This window comes from Hyla sarda, unplaced genomic scaffold (genome assembly GCF_029499605.1).
Source record: "Hyla sarda isolate aHylSar1 unplaced genomic scaffold, aHylSar1.hap1 scaffold_413, whole genome shotgun sequence".
NCBI lineage: Eukaryota > Metazoa > Chordata > Amphibia > Anura > Hylidae > Hyla > Hyla sarda.
The window spans coordinates 143,178-167,354 of NW_026610428.1; the positions used below are offsets into that span (position 1 = coordinate 143,178).

Below are 24,177 nucleotides of genomic sequence, written 5' to 3' on the forward strand. Positions count from 1 at the left end.
CACAGCAGAACCTAAACCCATACCATTATTGCTAAGCAGCAAGACAGGGGCCCATTGCACTCCCACGGGGCCTTTTTAAATGCAATCCATAACCCGGATTTGCCAGGAACCCTTCTTACTCCTCCTACTTGCATGTGACACTGGGCTTAGGATCTGCATAGGAAACACACACACAAGCACACACCTACCTTTGTTGCCTGCAGATGCCTCCTTGGCTGTCCCCAAACGGTATCAAACCAACACCCACGGGAAGCTGTAAGCATAGAGGACATGCCTGCACCCCATTGGACTTACCTGTGTGGGTTAAATCCGGGTTATTTGACAACCTATGGCGGTGATGGTTCTGCTCAGGCAGAGCAGTGCTGATGCTCCTCATAAAGCTGTCGCTGCTGTGAAGGTTCTAGGTGACATCACAAATCCCTTTGGTTACATACACAACAAAGCTGGGTTGTTGTTGTTTACACTCTGCAAGGCCTGTGGAAGAGAGTGACATCATAGCACTGTAGTTCTGAGGGTTCAAGATGGATGCAACAATCTCCTGTTGCTTCTATGAAGGCCGTAATAGACGACATCACCAAACAGCTCCATAGTCACATACACAGCAAAGGAGAGATGTTGTTTACACCTAGTGATGTCAGTGGTATTGAGTGACATCACAGCACAGTGCTAAGGCTCCTGGGCCTGGACACAGCAGCGGCTGCAATATCTCAACGGAGAATACGTTTATATCTATGTGTGTGTGTGCGCATATATATATATATATATATATATATATATATATATATATATATATATATATATATTTCTCCGCCGAAATCACTTTTAAACCCATTTCCACCTTTTTTTCCCCTTCTCTTCCTCTTACTTTTTTTTCACGTTTTTTTACGTTTTTCTCCTTTTCGCCTCTTTTCTGGGCGTATTATTCTTCTTTTTCTTCTTTTTTTTCGTCTAATGCATACCCCATCAGTGCAGCAATGCTTATTCAATACCGCCAGCAGATGGAGACACTGGGGGATAATTTTCTAAGGATTTATACTGATTTTTCCTGTCTGAATTTGTCGCACAGAAAGTTGCAGGCCAAATATGTGTGACATTTCTGCGACTTTAGCTTCTAGAGCATTTTTACAACATTATACATAGGTGCTGAATACATAAAAAGCGACTGTTCAGCGACAGACAAGTCGCATCGGCTGAAAGTAGGCCAGAATGTCAGTCCATGTTGGAGCAGGTTTAGATACAGTCTAAAGCATAGATCTCAAAGTCTGTGCACAGAATTTAGCAAGGGCCTCGCACCTTCTGATGCATCAGGTAGGTGCACAATAGCATAGCCTAACCCTCTGTACTTTGGTCTATATTGATGCGGGACATAGACAGCCAGCTGATGACCAATCCATTAGTGCAATGGATGGCTGGAAGCATTTGTCTTTGCCTTTGCAATACCACAGAAGCAATGCATGGTCAATGTACAGCAATGACACACCTGTGTGAACAGCCAGGAGACCCCCCCCCCCATGTTATGTTACATAGTTACATAGTTAGTACGGTCGAAAAAAAGACATATGTCCATCACGTTCAACCAGGGAATTAAGGGGTAGGGGTGTGGCGCGATATTGGGGAAGGGATGAGATTTTATATTTCTTCATAAGCATTAATCTTATTTTGTCAATTAGGAACATTCAGCACCCACCCGCTATCAAGGCAGCTGCCTATCATGTCATGCCCTACCTGCACAGGTGTGCTGGCTACTCAAATGATCCAATTAAGGAGGCCATTTAGTCAGCAGCAGCAGAAGTCCTGTGCCTGGACGCTCCAACAGGGGCCAGACACAAGCAGAAGCAGAAGCAGCAGCAGCACCACCTTTTGTTTTTTGGCTGCAGCAGCAGCAAGGCCCACAGGGCTGGCTAGCTGGCTAGCCAGCAAGCAGGTAGCAATGAAAGTAGGAATCTTTCTTTTTAACCCTGTAAGGGGGTGGTGCACTGTACCCGAAGATACTGCCATATCGGGTCAATGCATAGGGCGACGGAAGCAAGCTTCGAAATCGGCCCCCGTTCTCAAAAATCCATTTAATATATGGTCCCCAGATAGGGGACGTATCAGATATTAAACTGATAAGAACAGATACTACACTTGATCTTAGCCAAAAGGCCGAGAAGCGATAACCGTGAAAGGGGCGGGCCCAACAAGGTCCCCTTCATGGGCACTATCACTGCTTGCTGTCAGGGAGGCTGCCAGACAATTTTCCATGCACACTCTGGACTGGGGGGCAGTCAACCACCAGTACACACAGCAGAACCTAAACCCATACCATTATTGCTAAGCAGCAAGACAGGGGCCCATTGCACTCCCACGGGGCCTTTTTAAATGCAATCCATAACCCGGATTTGCCAGGAACCCTTCTTACTCCTCCTACTTGCATGTGACACTGGGCTTAGGATCTGCATAGGAAACACACACACAAGCACACACCTACCTTTGTTGCCTGCAGATGCCTCCTTGGCTGTCCCCAAACGGTATCAAACCAACACCCACGGGAAGCTGTAAGCATAGAGGACATGCCTGCACCCCATTGGACTTACCTGTGTGGGTTAAATCCGGGTTATTTGACAACCTATGGCGGTGATGGTTCTGCTCAGGCAGAGCAGTGCTGATGCTCCTCATAAAGCTGTCGCTGCTGTGAAGGTTCTAGGTGACATCACAAATCCCTTTGGTTACATACACAACAAAGCTGGGTTGTTGTTGTTTACACTCTGCAAGGCCTGTGGAAGTGAGTGACATCATAGCACTGTAGTTCTGAGGGTTCAAGATGGATGCAACAATCTCCTGTTGCTTCTATGAAGGCCGTAATAGACGACATCACCAAACAGCTCCATAGTCACATACACAGCAAAGGAGAGATGTTGTTTACACCTAGTGATGTCAGTGGTATTGAGTGACATCACAGCACAGTGCTAAGGCTCCTGGGCCTGGACACAGCAGCGGCTGCAATATCTCAACGGAGAATACGTTTATATCTATGTGTGTGTGTGCGCATATATATATATATATATATATATATATATATATATATATATATATTTCTCCGCCGAAATCACTTTTAAACCCATTTCCACCTTTTTTTCCCTTCTCTTCCTCTTACTTTTTTTTCACGTTTTTTTTACGTTTTTCTCCTTTTCGCCTCTTTTCTGGGCGTATTATTCTTCTTTTTTCTTCTTTTTTTCGTCTAATGCATACCCCATCAGTGCAGCAATGCTTATTCAATACCGCCAGCAGATGGAGACACTGGGGGATAAATTTTTCTAAGGATTTATACTGATTTTTCCTGTCTGAATTTGTCGCACAGAAAGTTGCAGGCCAAATATGTGTGACATTTCTGCGACTTTAGCTTCTAGAGCATTTTTACAACATTATACATAGGTGCTGAATACATAAAAAGCGACTGTTCAGCGACAGACAAGTCGCATCGGCTGAAAGTAGGCCAGAATGTCAGTCCATGTTGGAGCAGGTTTAGATACAGTCCTAAAGCATAGATCTCAAAGTCTGTGCACAGAATTTAGCAAGGGCCTCGCACCTTCTGATGCATCAGGTAGGTGCACAATAGCATAGCCTAACCCTCTGTACTTTGGTCTATATTGATGCGGGACATAGACAGCCAGCTGATGACCAATCCATTAGTGCAATGGATGGCTGGAAGCATTTGTCTTTGCCTTTGCAATACCACAGAAGCAATGCATGGTCAATGTACAGCAATGACACACCTGTGTGAACAGCCAGGAGACCCCCCCCCCCCCCCCCCCCGCCCCCCATGTTATGTTACATAGTTACATAGTTAGTACGGTCGAAAAAAGACATATGTCCATCACGTTCAACCAGGGAATTAAGGGGTAGGGGTGTGGCGCGATATTGGGGAAGGGATGAGATTTTATATTTCTTCATAAGCATTAATCTTATTTGTCAATTAGGAACATTCAGCACCCACCCGCTATCAAGGCAGCTGCCTATCATGTCATGCCCTACCTGCACAGGTGTGCTGGCTACTCAAATGATCCAATTAAGGAGGCCATTTAGTCAGCAGCAGCAGAAGTCCTGTGCCTGGACGCTCCAACAGGGCCAGACACAAGCAGAAGCAGAAGCAGCAGAAGCAGCAGCAGCACCACCTTTTGTTTTTTGGCTGCAGCAGCAGCAAGGCCCACAGGGCTGGCTAGCTGGCTAGCCAGCAAGCAGGTAGCAATGAAAGTAGGAATCTTTCTTTTTAACCCTGTAAGGGGGTGGTGCACTGTACCCGAAGATACTGCCATATCGGGTCAATGCATAGGGCGACGGGAAGCAAGCTTCGAAATCGGCCCCCGTTCTCAAAAATCCATTTAATATATGGTCCCCAGATAGGGGACGGTATCAGATATTAAACTGATAAGAACAGATACTACACTTGATCTTAGCCAAAAGGCCGAGAAGCGATAACCAAGATCTTATTTGGAACTCAATTTTGTGTTCATCATCAGGTAACATGTTTTTATTTGCTTGCTGTCAGGGAGGCTGCCAGACAATTTTCCATGCACACTCTGGGCTGGGGGGCAGTCAACCACCAGTACACACAGCAGAACCTAAACCCATACCATTATTGCTAAGCAGCAAGACAGGGGCCCATTGCACTCCCACGGGGCCTTTTTAAATGCAATCCATAACCCGGATTTGCCAGGAACCCTTCTTACTCCTCCTACTTGCATGTGACACTGGGCTTAGGATCTGCATAGGAAACACACACACAAGCACACACCTACCTTTGTTGCCTGCAGATGCCTCCTTGGCTGTCCCCAAACGGTATCAAACCAACACCCACGGGAAGCTGTAAGCATAGAGGACATGCCTGCACCCCATTGGACTTACCTGTGTGGGTTAAATCCGGGTTATTTGACAACCTATGGCGGTGATGGTTCTGCTCAGGCAGAGCAGTGCTGATGCTCCTCATAAAGCTGTCGCTGCTGTGAAGGTTCTAGGTGACATCACAAATCCCTTTGGTTACATACACAACAAAGCTGGGTTGTTGTTGTTTACACTCTGCAAGGCCTGTGGAAGTGAGTGACATCATAGCACTGTAGTTCTGAGGGTTCAAGATGGATGCAACAATCTCCTGTTGCTTCTATGAAGGCCGTAATAGACGACATCACCAAACAGCTCCATAGTCACATACACAGCAAAGGAGAGATGTTGTTTACACCTAGTGATGTCAGTGGTATTGAGTGACATCACAGCACAGTGCTAAGGCTCCTGGGCCTGGACACAGCAGCGGCTGCAATATCTCAACGGAGAATACGTTTATATCTATGTGTGTGTGTGCGCATATATATATATATATATATATATATATATATATATATATTTCTCCGACGAAATCACTTTTAAACCCATTTCCACCTTTTTTTCCCTTCTCTTCCTCTTACTTTTTTTTCAAGTTTTTTTACGTTTTTCTCCTTTTCGCCTCTTTTCTGGGCGTATTATTCTTCTTTTTCTTCTTTTTTTTCGTCTAATGCATACCCCATCAGTGCAGCAATGCTTATTCAATACCGCCAGCAGATGGAGACACTGGGGGATAATTTTCTAAGGATTTATACTGATTTTTCCTGTCTGAATTTGTCGCACAGAAAGTTGCAGGCCAAATATGTGTGACATTTCTGCGACTTTAGCTTCTAGAGCATTTTTACAACATTATACATAGGTGCTGAATACATAAAAAGTGACTGTTCAGCGACAGACAAGTCGCATCGGCTGAAAGTAGGCCAGAATGTCAGTCCATGTTGGAGCAGGTTTAGATACAGTCTAAAGCATAGATCTCAAAGTCTGTGCACAGAATTTAGCAAGGGCCTCGCACCTTCTGATGCATCAGGTAGGTGCACAATAGCATAGCCTAACCCTCTGTACTTTGGTCTATATTGATGCGGGACATAGACAGCCAGCTGATGACCAATCCATTAGTGCAATGGATGGCTGGAAGCATTTGTCTTTGCCTTTGCAATACCACAGAAGCAATGCATGGTCAATGTACAGCAATGACACACCTGTGTGAACAGCCAGGAGACCCCCCCCCCCCCCCCCCCATGTTATGTTACATAGTTACATAGTTAGTACGGTCGAAAAAAGACATATGTCCATCACGTTCAACCAGGGAATTAAGGGGTAGGGGTGTGGCGCGATATTGGGGAAGGGATGAGATTTTATATTTCTTCATAAGCATTAATCTTATTTTGTCAATTAGGAACATTCAGCACCCACCCGCTATCAAGGCAGCTGCCTATCATGTCATGCCCTACCTGCACAGGTGTGCTGGCTACTCAAATGATCCAATTAAGGAGGCCATTTAGTCAGCAGCAGCAGAAGTCCTGTGCCTGGACGCTCCAACAGGGGCCAGACACAAGCAGAAGCAGAAGCAGCAGAAGCAGCAGCAGCACCACCTTTTGTTTTTTGGCTGCAGCAGCAGCAAGGCCCACAGGGCTGGCTAGCTGGCTAGCCAGCAAGCAGGTAGCAATGAAAGTAGGAATCTTTCTTTTTAACCCTGTAAGGGGGTGGTGCACTGTACCCGAAGATACTGCCATATCGGGTCAATGCATAGGGCGACGGAAGCAAGCTTCGAAATCGGCCCCCGTTCTCAAAAATCCATTTAATATATGGTCCCCAGATAGGGGACGTATCAGATATTAAACTGATAAGAACAGATACTACACTTGATCTTAGCCAAAAGGCCGAGAAGCGATAACCGTGAAAGGGGCGGGCCCAACAAGGTCCCCTTCATGGGCACTATCACTGCTTGCTGTCAGGGAGGCTGCCAGACAATTTTCCATGCACACTCTGGGCTGGGGGGCAGTCAACCACCAGTACACACAGCAGAACCTAAACCCATACCATTATTGCTAAGCAGCAAGACAGGGGCCCATTGCACTCCCACGGGGCCTTTTTAAATGCAATCCATAACCCGGATTTGCCAGGAACCCTTCTTACTCCTCCTACTTGCATGTGACACTGGGCTTAGGATCTGCATAGGAAACACACACACAAGCACACACCTACCTTTGTTGCCTGCAGATGCCTCCTTGGCTGTCCCCAAACGGTATCAAACCAACACCCACGGGAAGCTGTAAGCATAGAGGACATGCCTGCACCCCATTGGACTTACCTGTGTGGGTTAAATCCGGGTTATTTGACAACCTATGGCGGTGATGGTTCTGCTCAGGCAGAGCAGTGCTGATGCTCCTCATAAAGCTGTCGCTGCTGTGAAGGTTCTAGGTGACATCACAAATCCCTTTGGTTACATACACAACAAAGCTGGGTTGTTGTTGTTTACACTCTGCAAGGCCTGTGGAAGTGAGTGACATCATAGCACTGTAGTTCTGAGGGTTCAAGATGGATGCAACAATCTCCTGTTGCTTCTATGAAGGCCGTAATAGACGACATCACCAAACAGCTCCATAGTCACATACACAGCAAAGGAGAGATGTTGTTTACACCTAGTGATGTCAGTGGTATTGAGTGACATCACAGCACAGTGCTAAGGCTCCTGGGCCTGGACACAGCAGCGGCTGCAATATCTCAACGGAGAATACGTTTATATCTATGTGTGTGTGTGCGCATATATATATATATATATATATATATATATATATATATATTTCTCCGCCGAAATCACTTTTAAACCCATTTCCACCTTTTTTTCCCTTCTCTTCCTCTTACTTTTTTTTCACGTTTTTTTACGTTTTTCTCCTTTTCGCCTCTTTTCTGGGCGTATTATTCTTCTTTTTCTTCTTTTTTTTCGTCTAATGCATACCCCATCAGTGCAGCAATGCTTATTCAATACCGCCAGCAGATGGAGACACTGGGGGATAATTTTCTAAGGATTTATACTGATTTTTCCTGTCTGAATTTGTCGCACAGAAAGTTGCAGGCCAAATATGTGTGACATTTCTGCGACTTTAGCTTCTAGAGCATTTTTACAACATTATACATAGGTGCTGAATACATAAAAAGCGACTGTTCAGCGACAGACAAGTCGCATCGGCTGAAAGTAGGCCAGAATGTCAGTCCATGTTGGAGCAGGTTTAGATACAGTCTAAAGCATAGATCTCAAAGTCTGTGCACAGAATTTAGCAAGGGCCTCGCACCTTCTGATGCATCAGGTAGGTGCACAATAGCATAGCCTAACCCTCTGTACTTTGGTCTATATTGATGCGGGACATAGACAGCCAGCTGATGACCAATCCATTAGTGCAATGGATGGCTGGAAGCATTTGTCTTTGCCTTTGCAATACCACAGAAGCAATGCATGGTCAATGTACAGCAATGACACACCTGTGTGAACAGCCAGGAGACCCCCCCCCCCCCCCATGTTATGTTACATAGTTACATAGTTAGTACGGTCGAAAAAAGACATATGTCCATCACGTTCAACCAGGGAATTAAGGGGTAGGGGTGTGGCGCGATATTGGGGAAGGGATGAGATTTTATATTTCTTCATAAATAAGCATTAATCTTATTTTGTCAATTAGGAACATTCAGCACCCACCCGCTATCAAGGCAGCTGCCTATCATGTCATGCCCTACCTGCACAGGTGTGCTGGCTACTCAAATGATCCAATTAAGGAGGCCATTTAGTCAGCAGCAGCAGAAGTCCTGTGCCTGGACGCTCCAACAGGGGCCAGACACAAGCAGAAGCAGAAGCAGCAGAAGCAGCAGCAGCACCACCTTTTGTTTTTTGGCTGCAGCAGCAGCAAGGCCCACAGGGCTGGCTAGCTGGCTAGCCAGCAAGCAGGTAGCAATGAAAGTAGGAATCTTTCTTTTTAACCCTGTAAGGGGGTGGTGCACTGTACCCGAAGATACTGCCATATCGGGTCAATGCATAGGGCGACGGAAGCAAGCTTCGAAATCGGCCCCCGTTCTCAAAAATCCATTTAATATATGGTCCCCAGATAGGGGACGTATCAGATATTAAACTGATAAGAACAGATACTACACTTGATCTTAGCCAAAAGGCCGAGAAGCGATAACCGTGAAAGGGGCGGGCCCAACAAGGTCCCCTTCATGGGCACTATCACTGCTTGCTGTCAGGGAGGCTGCCAGACAATTTTCCATGCACACTCTGGGCTGGGGGGCAGTCAACCACCAGTACACACAGCAGAACCTAAACCCATACCATTATTGCTAAGCAGCAAGACAGGGGCCCATTGCACTCCCACGGGGCCTTTTTAAATGCAATCCATAACCCGGATTTGCCAGGAACCCTTCTTACTCCTCCTACTTGCATGTGACACTGGGCTTAGGATCTGCATAGGAAACACACACACAAGCACACACCTACCTTTGTTGCCTGCAGATGCCTCCTTGGCTGTCCCCAAACGGTATCAAACCAACACCCACGGGAAGCTGTAAGCATAGAGGACATGCCTGCACCCCATTGGACTTACCTGTGTGGGTTAAATCCGGGTTATTTGACAACCTATGGCGGTGATGGTTCTGCTCAGGCAGAGCAGTGCTGATGCTCCTCATAAAGCTGTCGCTGCTGTGAAGGTTCTAGGTGACATCACAAATCCCTTTGGTTACATACACAACAAAGCTGGGTTGTTGTTGTTTACACTCTGCAAGGCCTGTGGAAGTGAGTGACATCATAGCACTGTAGTTCTGAGGGTTCAAGATGGATGCAACAATCTCCTGTTGCTTCTATGAAGGCCGTAATAGACGACATCACCAAACAGCTCCATAGTCACATACACAGCAAAGGAGAGATGTTGTTTACACCTAGTGATGTCAGTGGTATTGAGTGACATCACAGCACAGTGCTAAGGCTCCTGGGCCTGGACACAGCAGCGGCTGCAATATCTCAACGGAGAATACGTTTATATCTATGTGTGTGTGTGCGCATATATATATATATATATATATATATATATATATATATATATATTTCTCCGCCGAAATCACTTTTAAACCCATTTCCACCTTTTTTTCCCTTCTCTTCCTCTTACTTTTTTTTCACGTTTTTTTACGTTTTTCTCCTTTTCGCCTCTTTTCTGGGCGTATTATTCTTCTTTTTCTTCTTTTTTTTCGTCTAATGCATACCCCATCAGTGCAGCAATGCTTATTCAATACCGCCAGCAGATGGAGACACTGGGGGATAATTTTCTAAGGATTTATACTGATTTTTCCTGTCTGAATTTGTCGCACAGAAAGTTGCAGGCCAAATATGTGTGACATTTCTGCGACTTTAGCTTCTAGAGCATTTTTACAACATTATACATAGGTGCTGAATACATAAAAAGCGACTGTTCAGCGACAGACAAGTCGCATCGGCTGAAAGTAGGCCAGAATGTCAGTCCATGTTGGAGCAGGTTTAGATACAGTCTAAAGCATAGATCTCAAAGTCTGTGCACAGAATTTAGCAAGGGCCTCGCACCTTCTGATGCATCAGGTAGGTGCACAATAGCATAGCCTAACCCTCTGTACTTTGGTCTATATTGATGCGGGACATAGACAGCCAGCTGATGACCAATCCATTAGTGCAATGGATGGCTGGAAGCATTTGTCTTTGCCTTTGCAATACCACAGAAGCAATGCATGGTCAATGTACAGCAATGACACACCTGTGTGAACAGCCAGGAGACCCCCCCCCCCCCCCCCCATGTTATGTTACATAGTTACATAGTTAGTACGGTCGAAAAAAGACATATGTCCATCACGTTCAACCAGGGAATTAAGGGGTAGGGGTGTGGCGCGATATTGGGGAAGGGATGAGATTTTATATTTCTTCATAAGCATTAATCTTATTTTGTCAATTAGGAACATTCAGCACCCACCCGCTATCAAGGCAGCTGCCTATCATGTCATGCCCTACCTGCACAGGTGTGCTGGCTACTCAAATGATCCAATTAAGGAGGCCATTTAGTCAGCAGCAGCAGAAGTCCTGTGCCTGGACGCTCCAACAGGGGCCAGACACAAGCAGAAGCAGAAGCAGAAGCAGCAGAAGCAGCACCACCTTTTGTTTTTTGGCTGCAGCAGCAGCAAGGCCCACAGGGCTGGCTAGCTGGCTAGCCAGCAAGCAGGTAGCAATGAAAGTAGGAATCTTTCTTTTTAACCCTGTAAGGGGGTGGTGCACTGTACCCGAAGATACTGCCATATCGGGTCAATGCATAGGGCGACGGAAGCAAGCTTCGAAATCGGCCCCCGTTCTCAAAAATCCATTTAATATATGGTCCCCAGATAGGGGACGTATCAGATATTAAACTGATAAGAACAGATACTACACTTGATCTTAGCCAAAAGGCCGAGAAGCGATAACCGTGAAAGGGGCGGGCCCAACAAGGTCCCCTTCATGGGCACTATCACTGCTTGCTGTCAGGGAGGCTGCCAGACAATTTTCCATGCACACTCTGGGCTGGGGGGCAGTCAACCACCAGTACACACAGCAGAACCTAAACCCATACCATTATTGCTAAGCAGCAAGACAGGGGCCCATTGCACTCCCACGGGGCCTTTTTAAATGCAATCCATAACCCGGATTTGCCAGGAACCCTTCTTACTCCTCCTACTTGCATGTGACACTGGGCTTAGGATCTGCATAGGAAACACACACACAAGCACACACCTACCTTTGTTGCCTGCAGATGCCTCCTTGGCTGTCCCCAAACGGTATCAAACCAACACCCACGGGAAGCTGTAAGCATAGAGGACATGCCTGCACCCCATTGGACTTACCTGTGTGGGTTAAATCCGGGTTATTTGACAACCTATGGCGGTGATGGTTCTGCTCAGGCAGAGCAGTGCTGATGCTCCTCATAAAGCTGTCGCTGCTGTGAAGGTTCTAGGTGACATCACAAATCCCTTTGGTTACATACACAACAAAGCTGGGTTGTTGTTGTTTACACTCTGCAAGGCCTGTGGAAGTGAGTGACATCATAGCACTGTAGTTCTGAGGGTTCAAGATGGATGCAACAATCTCCTGTTGCTTCTATGAAGGCCGTAATAGACGACATCACCAAACAGCTCCATAGTCACATACACAGCAAAGGAGAGATGTTGTTTACACCTAGTGATGTCAGTGGTATTGAGTGACATCACAGCACAGTGCTAAGGCTCCTGGGCCTGGACACAGCAGCGGCTGCAATATCTCAACGGAGAATACGTTTATATCTATGTGTGTGTGTGCGCATATATATATATATATATATATATATATATATATATATATTTCTCCGACGAAATCACTTTTAAACCCATTTCCACCTTTTTTTCCCTTCTCTTCCTCTTACTTTTTTTTCAAGTTTTTTTACGTTTTTCTCCTTTTCGCCTCTTTTCTGGGCGTATTATTCTTCTTTTTCTTCTTTTTTTTCGTCTAATGCATACCCCATCAGTGCAGCAATGCTTATTCAATACCGCCAGCAGATGGAGACACTGGGGGATAATTTTCTAAGGATTTATACTGATTTTTCCTGTCTGAATTTGTCGCACAGAAAGTTGCAGGCCAAATATGTGTGACATTTCTGCGACTTTAGCTTCTAGAGCATTTTTACAACATTATACATAGGTGCTGAATACATAAAAAGTGACTGTTCAGCGACAGACAAGTCGCATCGGCTGAAAGTAGGCCAGAATGTCAGTCCATGTTGGAGCAGGTTTAGATACAGTCTAAAGCATAGATCTCAAAGTCTGTGCACAGAATTTAGCAAGGGCCTCGCACCTTCTGATGCATCAGGTAGGTGCACAATAGCATAGCCTAACCCTCTGTACTTTGGTCTATATTGATGCGGGACATAGACAGCCAGCTGATGACCAATCCATTAGTGCAATGGATGGCTGGAAGCATTTGTCTTTGCCTTTGCAATACCACAGAAGCAATGCATGGTCAATGTACAGCAATGACACACCTGTGTGAACAGCCAGGAGACCCCCCCCCCCCCCCCCCCATGTTATGTTACATAGTTACATAGTTAGTACGGTCGAAAAAAGACATATGTCCATCACGTTCAACCAGGGAATTAAGGGGTAGGGGTGTGGCGCGATATTGGGGAAGGGATGAGATTTTATATTTCTTCATAAGCATTAATCTTATTTTGTCAATTAGGAACATTCAGCACCCACCCGCTATCAAGGCAGCTGCCTATCATGTCATGCCCTACCTGCACAGGTGTGCTGGCTACTCAAATGATCCAATTAAGGAGGCCATTTAGTCAGCAGCAGCAGAAGTCCTGTGCCTGGACGCTCCAACAGGGGCCAGACACAAGCAGAAGCAGAAGCAGCAGAAGCAGCAGCAGCACCACCTTTTGTTTTTTGGCTGCAGCAGCAGCAAGGCCCACAGGGCTGGCTAGCTGGCTAGCCAGCAAGCAGGTAGCAATGAAAGTAGGAATCTTTCTTTTTAACCCTGTAAGGGGGTGGTGCACTGTACCCGAAGATACTGCCATATCGGGTCAATGCATAGGGCGACGGAAGCAAGCTTCGAAATCGGCCCCCGTTCTCAAAAATCCATTTAATATATGGTCCCCAGATAGGGGACGTATCAGATATTAAACTGATAAGAACAGATACTACACTTGATCTTAGCCAAAAGGCCGAGAAGCGATAACCGTGAAAGGGGCGGGCCCAACAAGGTCCCCTTCATGGGCACTATCACTGCTTGCTGTCAGGGAGGCTGCCAGACAATTTTCCATGCACACTCTGGGCTGGGGGGCAGTCAACCACCAGTACACACAGCAGAACCTAAACCCATACCATTATTGCTAAGCAGCAAGACAGGGGCCCATTGCACTCCCACGGGGCCTTTTTAAATGCAATCCATAACCCGGATTTGCCAGGAACCCTTCTTACTCCTCCTACTTGCATGTGACACTGGGCTTAGGATCTGCATAGGAAACACACACACAAGCACACACCTACCTTTGTTGCCTGCAGATGCCTCCTTGGCTGTCCCCAAACGGTATCAAACCAACACCCACGGGAAGCTGTAAGCATAGAGGACATGCCTGCACCCCATTGGACTTACCTGTGTGGGTTAAATCCGGGTTATTTGACAACCTATGGCGGTGATGGTTCTGCTCAGGCAGAGCAGTGCTGATGCTCCTCATAAAGCTGTCGCTGCTGTGAAGGTTCTAGGTGACATCACAAATCCCTTTGGTTACATACACAACAAAGCTGGGTTGTTGTTGTTTACACTCTGCAAGGCCTGTGGAAGTGAGTGACATCATAGCACTGTAGTTCTGAGGGTTCAAGATGGATGCAACAATCTCCTGTTGCTTCTATGAAGGCCGTAATAGACGACATCACCAAACAGCTCCATAGTCACATACACAGCAAAGGAGAGATGTTGTTTACACCTAGTGATGTCAGTGGTATTGAGTGACATCACAGCACAGTGCTAAGGCTCCTGGGCCTGGACACAGCAGCGGCTGCAATATCTCAACGGAGAATACGTTTATATCTATGTGTGTGTGTGCGCATATATATATATATATATATATATATATATATATATATATATATTCTCCGCCGAAATCACTTTTAAACCCATTTCCACCTTTTTTTCCCTTCTCTTCCTCTTACTTTTTTTTCACGTTTTTTTACGTTTTTCTCCTTTTCGCCTCTTTTCTGGGCGTATTATTCTTCTTTTTCTTCTTTTTTTTCGTCTAATGCATACCCCATCAGTGCAGCAATGCTTATTCAATACCGCCAGCAGATGGAGACACTGGGGGATAATTTTCTAAGGATTTATACTGATTTTTCCTGTCTGAATTTGTCGCACAGAAAGTTGCAGGCCAAATATGTGTGACATTTCTGCGACTTTAGCTTCTAGAGCATTTTTACAACATTATACATAGGTGCTGAATACATAAAAAGCGACTGTTCAGCGACAGACAAGTCGCATCGGCTGAAAGTAGGCCAGAATGTCAGTCCATGTTGGAGCAGGTTTAGATACAGTCTAAAGCATAGATCTCAAAGTCTGTGCACAGAATTTAGCAAGGGCCTCGCACCTTCTGATGCATCAGGTAGGTGCACAATAGCATAGCCTAACCCTCTGTACTTTGGTCTATATTGATGCGGGACATAGACAGCCAGCTGATGACCAATCCATTAGTGCAATGGATGGCTGGAAGCATTTGTCTTTGCCTTTGCAATACCACAGAAGCAATGCATGGTCAATGTACAGCAATGACACACCTGTGTGAACAGCCAGGAGACCCCCCCCCCCCCCCATGTTATGTTACATAGTTACATAGTTAGTACGGTCGAAAAAAGACATATGTCCATCACGTTCAACCAGGGAATTAAGGGGTAGGGGTGTGGCGCGATATTGGGGAAGGGATGAGATTTTATATTTCTTCATAAGCATTAATCTTATTTTGTCAATTAGGAACATTCAGCACCCACCCGCTATCAAGGCAGCTGCCTATCATGTCATGCCCTACCTGCACAGGTGTGCTGGCTACTCAAATGATCCAATTAAGGAGGCCATTTAGTCAGCAGCAGCAGAAGTCCTGTGCCTGGACGCTCCAACAGGGGCCAGACACAAGCAGAAGCAGAAGCAGCAGAAGCAGCAGCAGCACCACCTTTTGTTTTTTGGCTGCAGCAGCAGCAAGGCCCACAGGGCTGGCTAGCTGGCTAGCCAGCAAGCAGGTAGCAATGAAAGTAGGAATCTTTCTTTTTAACCCTGTAAGGGGGTGGTGCACTGTACCCGAAGATACTGCCATATCGGGTCAATGCATAGGGCGACGGAAGCAAGCTTCGAAATCGGCCCCCGTTCTCAAAAATCCATTTAATATATGGTCCCCAGATAGGGGACGTATCAGATATTAAACTGATAAGAACAGATACTACACTTGATCTTAGCCAAAAGGCCGAGAAGCGATAACCGTGAAAGGGGCGGGCCCAACAAGGTCCCCTTCATGGGCACTATCACTGCTTGCTGTCAGGGAGGCTGCCAGACAATTTTCCATGCACACTCTGGGCTGGGGGGCAGTCAACCACCAGTACACACAGCAGAACCTAAACCCATACCATTATTGCTAAGCAGCAAGACAGGGGCCCATTGCACTCCCACGGGGCCTTTTTAAATGCAATCCATAACCCGGATTTGCCAGGAACCCTTCTTACTCCTCCTACTTGCATGTGACACTGGGCTTAGGATCTGCATAGGAAACACACACACAAGCACACACCTACCTTTGTTGCCTGCAGATGCCTCCTTGGCTGTCCCCAAACGGTATCAAACCAACACCCACGGGAAGCTGTAAGCATAGAGGACATGCCTGCACCCCATTGGACTTACCTGTGTGGGTTAAATCCGGGTTATTTGACAACCTATGGCGGTGATGGTTCTGCTCAGGCAGAGCAGTGCTGATGCTCCTCATAAAGCTGTCGCTGCTGTGAAGGTTCTAGGTGACATCACAAATCCCTTTGGTTACATACACAACAAAGCTGGGTTGTTGTTGTTTACACTCTGCAAGGCCTGTGGAAGTGAGTGACATCATAGCACTGTAGTTCTGAGGGTTCAAGATGGATGCAACAATCTCCTGTTGCTTCTATGAAGGCCGTAATAGACGACATCACCAAACAGCTCCATAGTCACATACACAGCAAAGGAGAGATGTTGTTTACACCTAGTGATGTCAGTGGTATTGAGTGACATCACAGCACAGTGCTAAGGCTCCTGGGCCTGGACACAGCAGCGGCTGCAATATCTCAACGGAGAATACGTTTATATCTATGTGTGTGTGTGCGCATATATATATATATATATATATATATATATATATATATATATATATTCTCCGCCGAAATCACTTTTAAACCCATTTCCACCTTTTTTTCCCTTCTCTTCCTCTTACTTTTTTTTCACGTTTTTTTACGTTTTTCTCCTTTTCGCCTCTTTTCTGGGCGTATTATTCTTCTTTTTCTTCTTTTTTTTCGTCTAATGCATACCCCATCAGTGCAGCAATGCTTATTCAATACCGCCAGCAGATGGAGACACTGGGGGATAATTTTCTAAGGATTTATACTGATTTTTCCTGTCTGAATTTGTCGCACAGAAAGTTGCAGGCCAAATATGTGTGACATTTCTGCGACTTTAGCTTCTAGAGCATTTTTACAACATTATACATAGGTGCTGAATACATAAAAAGCGACTGTTCAGCGACAGACAAGTCGCATCGGCTGAAAGTAGGCCAGAATGTCAGTCCATGTTGGAGCAGGTTTAGATACAGTCTAAAGCATAGATCTCAAAGTCTGTGCACAGAATTTAGCAAGGGCCTCGCACCTTCTGATGCATCAGGTAGGTGCACAATAGCATAGCCTAACCCTCTGTACTTTGGTCTATATTGATGCGGGACATAGACAGCCAGCTGATGACCAATCCATTAGTGCAATGGATGGCTGGAAGCATTTGTCTTTGCCTTTGCAATACCACAGAAGCAATGCATGGTCAATGTACAGCAATGACACACCTGTGTGAACAGCCAGGAGACCCCCCCCCCCCCCCCATGTTATGTTACATAGTTACATAGTTAGTACGGTCGAAAAAAGACATATGTCCATCACGTTCAACCAGGGAATTAAGGGGTAGGGGTGTGGCGCGATATTGGGGAAGGGATGAGATTTTATATTTCTTCATAAGCATTAATCTTATTTTGTCAATTAGGAACATTCAGCACCCACCCGCTATCAAGGCAGCTGCCTATCATGTCATGCCCTACCTGCACAGGTGTGCTGGCTACTCAAATGATCCAATTAAGGAGGCCATTTAGTCAGCAGCAGCAGAAGTCCTGTGCCTGGACGCTCCAACAGGGGCCAGACACAAGCAGAAGCAGAAGCAGAAGCAGCAGAAGCAGCAGCAGCACCACCTTTTGTTTTTTGGCTGCAGCAGCAGCAAGGCCCACAGGGCTGGCTAGCTGGCTAGCCAGCAAGCAGGTAGCAATGAAAGTAGGAATCTTTCTTTTTAACCCTGTAAGGGGGTGGTGCACTGTACCCGAAGATACTGCCATATCGGGTCAATGCATAGGGCGACGGAAGCAAGCTTCGAAATCGGCCCCCGTTCTCAAAAATCCATTTAATATATGGTCCCCAGATAGGGGACGTATCAGATATTAAACTGATAAGAACAGATACTACACTTGATCTTAGCCAAAAGGCCGAGAAGCGATAACCGTGAAAGGGGCGGGCCCAACAAGGTCCCCTTCATGGGCACTATCACTGCTTGCTGTCAGGGAGGCTGCCAGACAATTTTCCATGCACACTCTGGGCTGGGGGGCAGTCAACCACCAGTACACACAGCAGAACCTAAACCCATACCATTATTGCTAAGCAGCAAGACAGGGGCCCATTGCACTCCCACGGGGCCTTTTTAAATGCAATCCATAACCCGGATTTGCCAGGAACCCTTCTTACTCCTCCTACTTGCATGTGACACTGGGCTTAGGATCTGCATAGGAAACACACACACAAGCACACACCTACCTTTGTTGCCTGCAGATGCCTCCTTGGCTGTCCCCAAACGGTATCAAACCAACACCCACGGGAAGCTGTAAGCATAGAGGACATGCCTGCACCCCATTGGACTTACCTGTGTGGGTTAAATCCGGGTTATTTGACAACCTATGGCGGTGATGGTTCTGCTCAGGCAGAGCAGTGCTGATGCTCCTCATAAAGCTGTCGCTGCTGTGAAGGTTCTAGGTGACATCACAAATCCCTTTGGTTACATACACAACAAAGCTGGGTTGTTGTTGTTTACACTCTGCAAGGCCTGTGGAAGTGAGTGACATCATAGCACTGTAGTTCTGAGGGTTCAAGATGGATGCAACAATCTCCTGTTGCTTCTATGAAGGCCGTAATAGACGACATCACCAAACAGCTCCATAGTCACATACACAGCAAAGGAGAGATGTTGTTTACACCTAGTGATGTCAGTGGTATTGAGTGACATCACAGCACAGTGCTAAGGCTCCTGGGCCTGGACACAGCAGCGGCTGCAATATCTCAACGGAGAATACGTTTATATCTATGTGTGTGTGTGCGCATATATATATATATATATATATATATATATATATATATATATATATTTCTCCGCCGAAATCACTTTTAAACCCATTTCCACCTTTTTTTCCCTTCTTCTTCCTCTTACTTTTTTTTCACGTTTTTTTACGTTTTTCTCCTTTTCGCCTCTTTTCTGGGCGTATTATTCTTCTTTTTCTTCTTTTTTTTCGTCTAATGCATACCCCATCAGTGCAGCAATGCTTATTCAATACCGCCAGCAGATGGAGACACTGGGGGATAATTTTCTAAGGATTTATACTGATTTTTCCTGTCTGAATTTGTCGCACAGAAAGTTGCAGGCCAAATATGTGTGACATTTCTGCGACTTTAGCTTCTAGAGCATTTTTACAACATTATACATAGGTGCTGAATACATAAAAAGCGACTGTTCAGCGACAGACAAGTCGCATCGGCTGAAAGTAGGCCAGAATGTCAGTCCATGTTGGAGCAGGTTTAGATACAGTCTAAAGCATAGATCTCAAAGTCTGTGCACAGAATTTAGCAAGGGCCTCGCACCTTCTGATGCATCAGGTAGGTGCACAATAGCATAGCCTAACCCTCTGTACTTTGGTCTATATTGATGCGGGACATAGACAGCCAGCTGATGACCAATCCATTAGTGCAATGGATGGCTGGAAGCATTTGTCTTTGCCTTTGCAATACCACAGAAGCAATGCATGGTCAATGTACAGCAATGACACACCTGTGTGAACAGCCAGGAGACCCCCCCCCCCCCCCATGTTATGTTACATAGTTACATAGTTAGTACGGTCGAAAAAAGACATATGTCCATCACGTTCAACCAGGGAATTAAGGGGTAGGGGTGTGGCGCGATATTGGGGAAGGGATGAGATTTTATATTTCTTCATAAGCATTAATCTTATTTTGTCAATTAGGAACATTCAGCACCCACCCGCTATCAAGGCAGCTGCCTATCATGTCATGCCCTACCTGCACAGGTGTGCTGGCTACTCAAATGATCCAATTAAGGAGGCCATTTAGTCAGCAGCAGCAGAAGTCCTGTGCCTGGACGCTCCAACAGGGGCCAGACACAAGCAGAAGCAGAAGCAGCAGAAGCAGCAGCAGCACCACCTTTTGTTTTTTGGCTGCAGCAGCAGCAAGGCCCACAGGGCTGGCTAGCTGGCTAGCCAGCAAGCAGGTAGCAATGAAAGTAGGAATCTTTCTTTTTAACCCTGTAAGGGGGTGGTGCACTGTACCCGAAGATACTGCCATATCGGGTCAATGCATAGGGCGACGGAAGCAAGCTTCGAAATCGGCCCCCGTTCTCAAAAATCCATTTAATATATGGTCCCCAGATAGGGGACGTATCAGATATTAAACTGATAAGAACAGATACTACACTTGATCTTAGCCAAAAGGCCGAGAAGCGATAACCGTGAAAGGGGCGGGCCCAACAAGGTCCCCTTCATGGGCACTATCACTGCTTGCTGTCAGGGAGGCTGCCAGACAATTTTCCATGCACACTCTGGGCTGGGGGGCAGTCAACCACCAGTACACACAGCAGAACCTAAACCCATACCATTATTGCTAAGCAGCAAGACAGGGGCCCATTGCACTCCCACGGGGCCTTTTTAAATGCAATCCATAACCCGGATTTGCCAGGAACCCTTCTTACTCCTCCTACTTGCATGTGACACTGGGCTTAGGATCTGCATAGGAAACACACACACAAGCACACACCTACCTTTGTTGCCTGCAGATGCCTCCTTGGCTGTCCCCAAACGGTATCAAACCAACACCCACGGGAAGCTGTAAGCATAGAGGACATGCCTGCACCCCATTGGACTTACCTGTGTGGGTTAAATCCGGGTTATTTGACAACCTATGGCGGTGATGGTTCTGCTCAGGCAGAGCAGTGCTGATGCTCCTCATAAAGCTGTCGCTGCTGTGAAGGTTCTAGGTGACATCACAAATCCCTTTGGTTACATACACAACAAAGCTGGGTTGTTGTTGTTTACACTCTGCAAGGCCTGTGGAAGTGAGTGACATCATAGCACTGTAGTTCTGAGGGTTCAAGATGGATGCAACAATCTCCTGTTGCTTCTATGAAGGCCGTAATAGACGACATCACCAAACAGCTCCATAGTCACATACACAGCAAAGGAGAGATGTTGTTTACACCTAGTGATGTCAGTGGTATTGAGTGACATCACAGCACAGTGCTAAGGCTCCTGGGCCTGGACACAGCAGCGGCTGCAATATCTCAACGGAGAATACGTTTATATCTATGTGTGTGTGTGCGCATATATATATATATATATATATATATATATATATATATATATATTTCTCCGCCGAAATCACTTTTAAACCCATTTCCACCTTTTTTTCCCTTCTCTTCCTCTTACTTTTTTTTCACGTTTTTTTACGTTTTTCTCCTTTTCGCCTCTTTTCTGGGCGTATTATTCTTCTTTTTCTTCTTTTTTTTCGTCTAATGCATACCCCATCAGTGCAGCAATGCTTATTCAATACCGCCAGCAGATGGAGACACTGGGGGATAATTTTCTAAGGATTTATACTGATTTTTCCTGTCTGAATTTGTCGCACAGAAAGTTGCAGGCCAAATATGTGTGACATTTCTGCGACTTTAGCTTCTAGAGCATTTTTACAACATTATACATAGGTGCTGAATACATAAAAAGCGACTGTTCAGCGACAGACAAGTCGCATCGGCTGAAAGTAGGCCAGAATGTCAGTCCATGTTGGAGCAGGTTTAGATACAGTCTAAAGCATAGATCTCAAAGTCTGTGCACAGAATTTAGCAAGGGCCTCGCACCTTCTGATGCATCAGGTAGGTGCACAATAGCATAGCCTAACCCTCTGTACTTTGGTCTATATTGATGCGGGACATAGACAGCCAGCTGATGACCAATCCATTAGTGCAATGGATGGCTGGAAGCATTTGTCTTTGCCTTTGCAATACCACAGAAGCAATGCATGGTCAATGTACAGCAATGACACACCTGTGTGAACAGCCAGGAGACCCCCCCCCCCCATGTTATGTTACATAGTTACATAGTTAGTACGGTCGAAAAAAGACATATGTCCATCACGTTCAACCAGGGAATTAAGGGGTAGGGGTGTGGCGCGATATTGGGGAAGGGATGAGATTTTATATTTCTTCATAAGCATTAATCTTATTTTGTCAATTAGGAACATTCAGCACCCACCCGCTATCAAGGCAGCTGCCTATCATGTCATGCCCTACCTGCACAGGTGTGCTGGCTACTCAAATGATCCAATTAAGGAGGCCATTTAGTCAGCAGCAGCAGAAGTCCTGTGCCTGGACGCTCCAACAGGGGCCAGACACAAGCAGAAGCAGAAGCAGCAGAAGCAGCAGCAGCACCACCTTTTGTTTTTTGGCTGCAGCAGCAGCAAGGCCCACAGGGCTGGCTAGCTGGCTAGCCAGCAAGCAGGTAGCAATGAAAGTAGGAATCTTTCTTTTTAACCCTGTAAGGGGGTGGTGCACTGTACCCGAAGATACTGCCATATCGGGTCAATGCATAGGGCGACGGAAGCAAGCTTCGAAATCGGCCCCCGTTCTCAAAAATCCATTTAATATATGGTCCCCAGATAGGGGACGTATCAGATATTAAACTGATAAGAACAGATACTACACTTGATCTTAGCCAAAAGGCCGAGAAGCGATAACCGTGAAAGGGGCGGGCCCAACAAGGTCCCCTTCATGGGCACTATCACTGCTTGCTGTCAGGGAGGCTGCCAGACAATTTTCCATGCACACTCTGGGCTGGGGGGCAGTCAACCACCAGTACACACAGCAGAACCTAAACCCATACCATTATTGCTAAGCAGCAAGACAGGGGCCCATTGCACTCCCACGGGGCCTTTTTAAATGCAATCCATAACCCGGATTTGCCAGGAACCCTTCTTACTCCTCCTACTTGCATGTGACACTGGGCTTAGGATCTGCATAGGAAACACACACACAAGCACACACCTACCTTTGTTGCCTGCAGATGCCTCCTTGGCTGTCCCCAAACGGTATCAAACCAACACCCACGGGAAGCTGTAAGCATAGAGGACATGCCTGCACCCCATTGGACTTACCTGTGTGGGTTAAATCCGGGTTATTTGACAACCTATGGCGGTGATGGTTCTGCTCAGGCAGAGCAGTGCTGATGCTCCTCATAAAGCTGTCGCTGCTGTGAAGGTTCTAGGTGACATCACAAATCCCTTTGGTTACATACACAACAAAGCTGGGTTGTTGTTGTTTACACTCTGCAAGGCCTGTGGAAGTGAGTGACATCATAGCACTGTAGTTCTGAGGGTTCAAGATGGATGCAACAATCTCCTGTTGCTTCTATGAAGGCCGTAATAGACGACATCACCAAACAGCTCCATAGTCACATACACAGCAAAGGAGAGATGTTGTTTACACCTAGTGATGTCAGTGGTATTGAGTGACATCACAGCACAGTGCTAAGGCTCCTGGGCCTGGACACAGCAGCGGCTGCAATATCTCAACGGAGAATACGTTTATATCTATGTGTGTGTGTGCGCATATATATATATATATATATATATATATATATATATATATATATATATTTCTCCGCCGAAATCACTTTTAAACCCATTTCCACCTTTTTTTCCCTTCTCTTCCTCTTACTTTTTTTTCACGTTTTTTTACGTTTTTCTCCTTTTCGCCTCTTTTCTGGGCGTATTATTCTTCTTTTTCTTCTTTTTTTTCGTCTAATGCATACCCCATCAGTGCAGCAATGCTTATTCAATACCGCCAGCAGATGGAGACACTGGGGGATAATTTTCTAAGGATTTATACTGATTTTTCCTGTCTGAATTTGTCGCACAGAAAGTTGCAGGCCAAATATGTGTGACATTTCTGCGACTTTAGCTTCTAGAGCATTTTTACAACATTATACATAGGTGCTGAATACATAAAAAGCGACTGTTCAGCGACAGACAAGTCGCATCGGCTGAAAGTAGGCCAGAATGTCAGTCCATGTTGGAGCAGGTTTAGATACAGTCTAAAGCATAGATCTCAAAGTCTGTGCACAGAATTTAGCAAGGGCCTCGCACCTTCTGATGCATCAGGTAGGTGCACAATAGCATAGCCTAACCCTC

At 46.0% G+C, this 24,177-nt stretch overlaps 10 non-coding genes across 10 annotated transcripts; all 10 read right to left on the reverse strand.

Moving 5' to 3' along the window:
• Window positions 1-1,966: 1,966 nt before the first annotated feature.
• Window positions 1,967-2,157, reverse strand: LOC130333727 (U2 spliceosomal RNA). Its single transcript, XR_008875869.1, has one exon. It is a non-coding gene; the product is annotated as a U2 spliceosomal RNA (small nuclear RNA).
• Window positions 2,158-4,263: 2,106 nt separating this feature from the next.
• On the reverse strand, window positions 4,264-4,456 carry LOC130333670 (U2 spliceosomal RNA). Its single transcript, XR_008875822.1, has one exon. It is a non-coding gene; the product is annotated as a U2 spliceosomal RNA (small nuclear RNA).
• A 2,099-nt stretch (window positions 4,457-6,555) lies between these two features.
• On the reverse strand, window positions 6,556-6,746 carry LOC130333728 (U2 spliceosomal RNA). Its single transcript, XR_008875870.1, has one exon. It is a non-coding gene; the product is annotated as a U2 spliceosomal RNA (small nuclear RNA).
• A 2,090-nt stretch (window positions 6,747-8,836) lies between these two features.
• On the reverse strand, window positions 8,837-9,027 carry LOC130333730 (U2 spliceosomal RNA). Its single transcript, XR_008875871.1, has one exon. It is a non-coding gene; the product is annotated as a U2 spliceosomal RNA (small nuclear RNA).
• Window positions 9,028-11,120: 2,093 nt separating this feature from the next.
• Window positions 11,121-11,311, reverse strand: LOC130333731 (U2 spliceosomal RNA). Its single transcript, XR_008875872.1, has one exon. It is a non-coding gene; the product is annotated as a U2 spliceosomal RNA (small nuclear RNA).
• A 2,090-nt stretch (window positions 11,312-13,401) lies between these two features.
• LOC130333610 (U2 spliceosomal RNA) lies at window positions 13,402-13,592 on the reverse strand. Its single transcript, XR_008875768.1, has one exon. It is a non-coding gene; the product is annotated as a U2 spliceosomal RNA (small nuclear RNA).
• A 2,089-nt stretch (window positions 13,593-15,681) lies between these two features.
• On the reverse strand, window positions 15,682-15,872 carry LOC130333611 (U2 spliceosomal RNA). The gene has a single exon (XR_008875769.1). It is a non-coding gene; the product is annotated as a U2 spliceosomal RNA (small nuclear RNA).
• A 2,098-nt stretch (window positions 15,873-17,970) lies between these two features.
• On the reverse strand, window positions 17,971-18,161 carry LOC130333612 (U2 spliceosomal RNA). Its single transcript, XR_008875770.1, has one exon. It is a non-coding gene; the product is annotated as a U2 spliceosomal RNA (small nuclear RNA).
• Window positions 18,162-20,254: 2,093 nt separating this feature from the next.
• Window positions 20,255-20,445, reverse strand: LOC130333613 (U2 spliceosomal RNA). Its single transcript, XR_008875771.1, has one exon. It is a non-coding gene; the product is annotated as a U2 spliceosomal RNA (small nuclear RNA).
• A 2,087-nt stretch (window positions 20,446-22,532) lies between these two features.
• Window positions 22,533-22,723, reverse strand: LOC130333614 (U2 spliceosomal RNA). Its single transcript, XR_008875772.1, has one exon. It is a non-coding gene; the product is annotated as a U2 spliceosomal RNA (small nuclear RNA).
• Between the last annotated feature and the right edge of the window lie 1,454 nt (window positions 22,724-24,177).